Genomic DNA, 6000 nt, shown 5'->3' with positions numbered 1-6000 from the left:
ATGGGTTTCCTATCCATAAATAATGAGAGAGAAGAAAGTGGCATGAAAAAAAGGCAATCCCGTTCAATCATGCACAGAAAACCAAGTACCTTGGAATCAGCTAAACTAGAAGGTAAAGAACCTGTACAAAGAAAACTAAAGGGAAAAAAAGCAATGAAAACTACAAAATTCTACTTCATGAAATAAAAGAAGACATGAGGAAATGGAAACATATCCCATGCTCATGGATTGGGAGAATTAACATTTTCAAAATGGCAATTCTCCCCAAAGCATTATACAGATTCAATGCGATTTCTGTAAGGATACCCATGATATTTTTCAAAGAAATGGAGCACACACTCCTGAAATTCACATGGAACAACAAACACCCATGAATAGATAGAGCAATTCTGAGGAAAAAGGTGATGGGAGGCATCACGTTAACCAACCTCAAACTCTACTACAAAGAAGTAATATTTAAAACAGCATGGTACTGGAACAACGGCAGAGCCGCAGACTGATGGAACAGGGCAGAATATCCTTATATACACCCTCAAATATATGGTCACCTAATGTATGATAAGAGAGCAAGAAATGTGAGGTGGATCAAGGAAAGCCTCTTTAACAAATGGTACTGGCAAAACTGGACAGCTACATGCAAAAAAAAATGGGCTCAGGCCTCTACCTAACACCATGCACAAAAGTCAGATCAAAATGGATCAAAGACCTCAACGTCAGACCAGAGTCCATCGGGTACATTGAAGATATGGTCTGCAAAACCCTCTGCGACACCGAAGCTAAAGGTATCATTAATGGGGACACTCCACTGGCCAGGTAAGTGGAGATAGATAAACAGATGGGACTACCTTAAACTGAAAAGCTTCTGCACCTCAAAAGATACAGTGACCAGAATTCAAAGACAATCTACAAAATGGGAAAGGATATTCACCCAATACCCATCTGATAAGGGGTTGATATCAAGGACTTACAAGGCACTGGTTGAACTGTACAAGAAGAAAACATCCAACCCCATCAGAAAATGTGGCGATGAATTGAACAGAAATTTTCTCAAAGAAGAAATCCAAATGGCCAAATGGCACATAAAAAATGCTCCTCGTCACTAATCATCAGGAAGATGCAGATCAAAACAACAATAACATCTCACACCACAGACACTGGCCCACATCCAAAAGAACAAAAGCAACCGGTGTTGGCATGGATGTGTGGAGTAAAGGACTCTCCTTCACTGCTGGAGGGAATACCGACTGGTTCCGCCCTTTTGGAAAACAGTATGGACGACACTCAAAAAACTAGAAATTGAGCTCCATTTGACCCAGCAATACTACTTCTGGGAGTATACCCTAGAGAGGCAAAAAAGTATAGTAGAAATGACATCTGCACTTGTATGTTCATTGCAGCACTGTTTACAATAGGCAGAATCTGGAAAAAATTCGAGTGCCAAGAACAGATGACTGGTTAAAGAAACTTTTGTACATCTACACAATGTACTACTTGGCAGCTGTTAGAAAAGATGAAGTTATGAAATTTGCATATAGGTGGCTCAACATGGAAAGGATCATGTCAAGTGAAGTGAATCAGAAAGAGAGGGACAGACACAGAAAGATTGCACTCATTTTTGGAATATAAAGTAATATAATGGGAGACTAACTCCCAAGAATATTAGAGATAAGTACCAGGAGGATCACTCCACAGCTTAGAAGCCAGCATCAAATGCTGTGGGAAAAAATAATTCAGATAGAGAAGGGATCACCAAGTAAAGGGTACTAGGAGGACCTGCTCGGGATGGGAGATGCACACTGAAAGTAGACTGTAGACCAAACATGATGACCACTTAATACCTCTATTGCAAACCACAGCACCCAAAAGGAGAGAGAGAGCAAACGGGAATGCCCTGCTACAGAGGCATGTGGAGGGGCACTGATTCAAGGGATACTGGGACCATTGGTGGTAGAAAATTGGCACTGGTGGAGGGATGGGTTACTCAATCATTATATGACTGAAATGCAAGCACAGAAGTTTGTAAGTCTGTAACTGTACCTCACGGTGATTCACTAATAAAAAAATGACTTAAAGGTGAAAAAAAGCCCAAGAGATTTCTCAAAATATTTAAAACTGACCTACCTTTGCAATGCAATCCTAGGTATCTTCAGTTCTATGTTCATATTAGCTCTATTTGCAATAGCTAATAAAAGAAAAAACACAAGTTTTTATTTATCAATGAGTGGTTAAAGAACATATCTTATTAAAAGGTCATAAATCACCTATTAAGGTGAAAATATTAACATAATAATGTCCATAGGTTGTTGCATTTTCTCATTCAAGTCTAAGGTCATTTAGATTTTTAGAACACTCTGGAAGTAAAATCCCTCTCTATAATGGTCACCTAAATACCTTGCAAAGATGGATGTTCTAGTGAAGACTTTCGTGATTTTGGTGGGGGTGAGACATGATTGAAATAACTATGGGAGTACGGGGTGTAAGTGTGCTACAATTTGAGTATGTATTAATTTCTCTGGGAAACTAAATGCATGATCAGGGAGAGGTCAAAGAAGACACTATGTTCTGACCATAAAAGGTACACCTGGCAAGAGTCTTGCAGAAACAGTCTCAGAAGATTGTACTTTATAGTGACATTGGAAATAGAAGAAAAATTGTTCTCAAGGAGACTGGAAGATCTCTAGCATCATAATTAGCTTTTCAAAAATGTATTTGCCTTACTATTTCTCTGACCCTCTCTTTCATCTCAGACCTGCAGGATCAGGTCAGACCAGCAGTAGAGCTGGTTTACTGAGCAGATGTCCAGCATGGATGCCCTCCAGAGGTCCTTTCAATGCACAAACTACCTGCAAGGAGAAACTGCCCAGCACAGTTGCCCTGTTGAAGCCTCACCCAAGAGATCCTGAAAAAACACTGCTAATGTTGGCTCCTCCCACAGTCAGACTAATAGTGGGCATGGTACTCTGACAGGGAAGCCACTAATAAATATGACTGTCACTTAATCTCCTGCTCCAGATTCCATAAGATCCACATTTCAGATTCTTATTCTGAACTTTCACCAGGGCAGTGTAGCTACCTGAACCACATAAGACCAATAATCCATAAGCCTCTACTCCAATCAACATTCCCCAAAACCTCACAAAAGTAGTGGTAAACGCAAGGTTCAGGCCAAAGAATGTATTCTCTGAATCAGAGCTAGACGTTCCATACAATTACACAGAAACACCAAATTGGAAGGAAATATCTTTGACAGGGAAAGAAGAGACTACCACACCCAATAATGCACAGGGGTTACTCCCGGTTCTGCACTCAGGAATTATCCCTGGCAGTGCTTGGGGGACCATATGGGATGCTGGGAATTGAACCTGGGTCGGCTGCATGCATCATTGTGTGTGACCCCAAAAAAAAGCATATTTGCTATTTTCATGCTTGGGATATATTCCCAGAAGTGGTATTGTGGGGTCATATGAAAGCTCAATTTCTAGTTTTTTAACTGTACATATTGTTTTCCAGAAAGGCGGTTGATCATTGTGAGATTGTAACCCAAACATGAAAGCTTGTAACTATTTCATGGTGATTCAATAAAATTTAAATTAAAAAAGAATAATATTCGCTGTGAGATTGTTATAGATGGTCTTATCATCTTAAAGAAGGTTCCTTTTACTTTTAATTTGTTTAGATTTTTTATCATTAAGGGATGTTAGATCTTGTTAAAGCTTTCTCTGCATCAATTTATATGATCATATGATATTTAACTTTCCTTTAACTGACGTGCTGTATTCTTTTGAATTCTGTATATTGAGCGAGTTCCTGAATCCCTGAGATAAATCTCCCTTGATAGTGCTGTGTAAATTTTTTATATAGTGTTGGATTTGGTTTAGCTGCTTTGTTACAGACTATTTGGTCATATATCCAAGGGTCTAACTCAGGAATCTAGATTCTATCCCACTGGCCTGCATGTCTATCTTTGTTCCATTGCCATGAATATTTTATTATTATTATTAAAGTTTTGTAGTATAAAGATATAGAGAGAAATGGCAACAATTCCATTCGGTTTTTTTTTCTTTTTCAAATTTCTTTTGCCTATTCTGGGAGCTTTATGTTTCCACACGTTTCAGTTGAGTGTTCCCATAGTTTTGATACAAGTCTTGGAATTTTAAGGGATATTGCATTGAATCTGTATGGTACTTTGTGTATAATGGTCACTTTAACAATATTGAATCTACCAGGTGAGTCTATCCATCCTTTCCCTGTGATCACAGTCAAGCTCAGATGAAATTCTTGAGCTCAAGACTTTGAGATCCTGCTTCTCATCAACTACAGCTCCTAAATCAGGGAGCCACATCATCTGAAACATCTCTAATTCTCCAAACCCAAAACTGCACAAGACTATTGCTGAACAACCTCTTCATATTGAAGCCAGTGGATGGATCAACCATACTTCACTGACCTTATACAGTCATATATCTCAATCAACTAAATTGAGTGACTAGTTCAAAACTCCTTTGTCATACCCTAAAAGCACTATATGGTTAAGAAAATAATCTGCACAATGAAGGTATTGTATCAGTGGCCTTCTTGTGTAAGCAACTAAACATATCAGTTCTTAGGAGGAAGGAAATAATAAAACACAGAGCAGAAATTAATGAGATGGAAACCAAAAAAACAATCCAAAAGATCAATTAAACCAAGAGCTGGTTCTTTGGGAAAATAAACAAGATTGATAAACCTCTAGCAAGACTCACAAAAAAAGAAGGGAGAGAGAAAACCCTAATAAACCGAATCAGAAACGAAAAGGGGAAAGTACAACAGAAACTACAAAAAATCAAAAGATCCTCAGAGATTGCTTTGAGAATCTGTATGCCAGGAACCACAAAAACCTCGAGGAAATGGATAAATACCTAGATTCTTATAGCCTCCCAAGGCTGAACCAAGAAGACTTGGAAGACCTGAACAGACCTATCACCATCAAGGAAATTGAAATGGTAATAAAAAAGTCTCCCCGCACAAAAGTCCTGGCCCAAATGGATTCAATAGTGAATTCTTCCAAATCTTTAAAGAGGACTTACTCCCAATCTTCTTTAAGCTTTTCCAGGAAATTGAAGTATCAAAAACACTTCCAAACAGTTTCTATGAAGCAAATATCACCCTCATACCAAAATCAGACAGAGATACTACAAAGAAAGAGAATTACAGACCGATATCCCTGATGAACACAGATGCAAAGATCCTCAACAAAATATTAGCAAAGAGAATCCAACTACTCATCAAAAAGATCATACACCATGACCAAGTAAGATTCATCCCAGGGATGCAAAGATGGTTTAACATTCGCAAGTAAATCAACATAATTCATCATATCAATAAAAGAAATAATAAAAACTATATGATCATATCAATAGATGCAGAGAAAGTATTTGACAAGATCCAGCACCCGTTTATGATGAAAACTCTCAGCAAAATGGGCATCGAAGGAACTTTCCTCAATATAGTCAAATCCATGTACCACAAGCCCACGGCAAGTATCATTCTCAATAGGGAAAAACTAAAAGCCTCCCCTCTAAGATTGGTCACAAGACAAGGTTGTCGGCTTTTGCCACTCCTATTCAATATTGTATTGGAAGTCCTGGCCATAGCAGTTAAACAAAAAGAAGATATCAAGGGCATACAGATAGGAAAGGAAGAGGTCAAGTTACCACTATTTGCAGATGATATGATACTATACTTAGAAAACTCTCAAGGCTCTACTGAAAAGCTCCTAGGTCAATATAGTAAAGTGGCAGGCTACAAAATCAACACCCAAAAGTCCATGTCTCTCTTATCTACAAATAATGAAAGAGAAGAAAGAGACATTAAAAAAAATCTCGTTCACAGTAGTACCTCAGAATATCAAGTGTCTTGGAATCAGTTTAACCAAACAGGTGAAGGACCTATACAAGGAAGATTACAAAACACTACTTCAAGAAATAAAAGAGAGCATTAGGAAGTGGAGACACATCCCCT

General features: G+C 38.3%; 1 pseudogene; it reads left to right on the top strand.

Moving 5' to 3' along the window:
- Positions 1–745: 745 nt before the first annotated feature.
- Positions 746–6000, top strand: part of LOC101539722 (protein SET-like) — a 169166-nt pseudogene continuing 163911 nt past the window's right edge.

Source organism: Sorex araneus, chromosome 1, assembly GCF_027595985.1.
Source record: "Sorex araneus isolate mSorAra2 chromosome 1, mSorAra2.pri, whole genome shotgun sequence".
Taxonomy (NCBI): domain Eukaryota; kingdom Metazoa; phylum Chordata; class Mammalia; order Eulipotyphla; family Soricidae; genus Sorex; species Sorex araneus.
The sequence above is the reverse complement of the archived record's forward strand: the minus strand, read 5'-3'. Positions and strand labels throughout refer to the sequence as shown.